This window comes from Penaeus monodon, chromosome 31 (assembly GCF_015228065.2).
Source record: "Penaeus monodon isolate SGIC_2016 chromosome 31, NSTDA_Pmon_1, whole genome shotgun sequence".
NCBI classification, from domain to species: Eukaryota; Metazoa; Arthropoda; class Malacostraca; order Decapoda; family Penaeidae; genus Penaeus; species Penaeus monodon.
The window spans coordinates 15912950-15913417 of record NC_051416.1 but is presented as its reverse complement, the minus strand read 5'-3'; positions in this window follow the sequence as shown (position 1 = coordinate 15913417).

The following is a 468-nucleotide window of genomic DNA, read 5'->3' as shown; positions in this document are numbered from 1 at the left end:
GTATATATCAATGCATCATGACTGAACTTAGACGTTGTGGGAAAGTGATCATGTTACAGCTCTGTTTAGGCAAATACACAGCTCTGGAGTAAAGACATTTTGTCTTTCTCCAAAAAGCCTCAATAATTTTATAAACAGCATCGAGAGGTCTTTTTTTTCTTAGAAAAGCTTTTGTTTTTTTTTCTATATTGTAGTTCCAGGCGTGGTTTTTTGGCATTTTAGTCGGAATATAGTTGGTAAAAAAATATTAAGTATATACATTAAAGATGGCTTGATGAATTTCACTTCAACGAATTTCTTTCATAATTTCGTACGGATATGCGCTATGATGTCTTTTTTAACATCTTGTAAAGCTAACTTGTGTTATATATTTATAAACGCAAGGGCGAAAATTTTATTACGAGTGGTGTGTGTTTCCTAGTGCGAATAATAAAACATAATTGAGTGTGACAGATAGCACGATAGAAA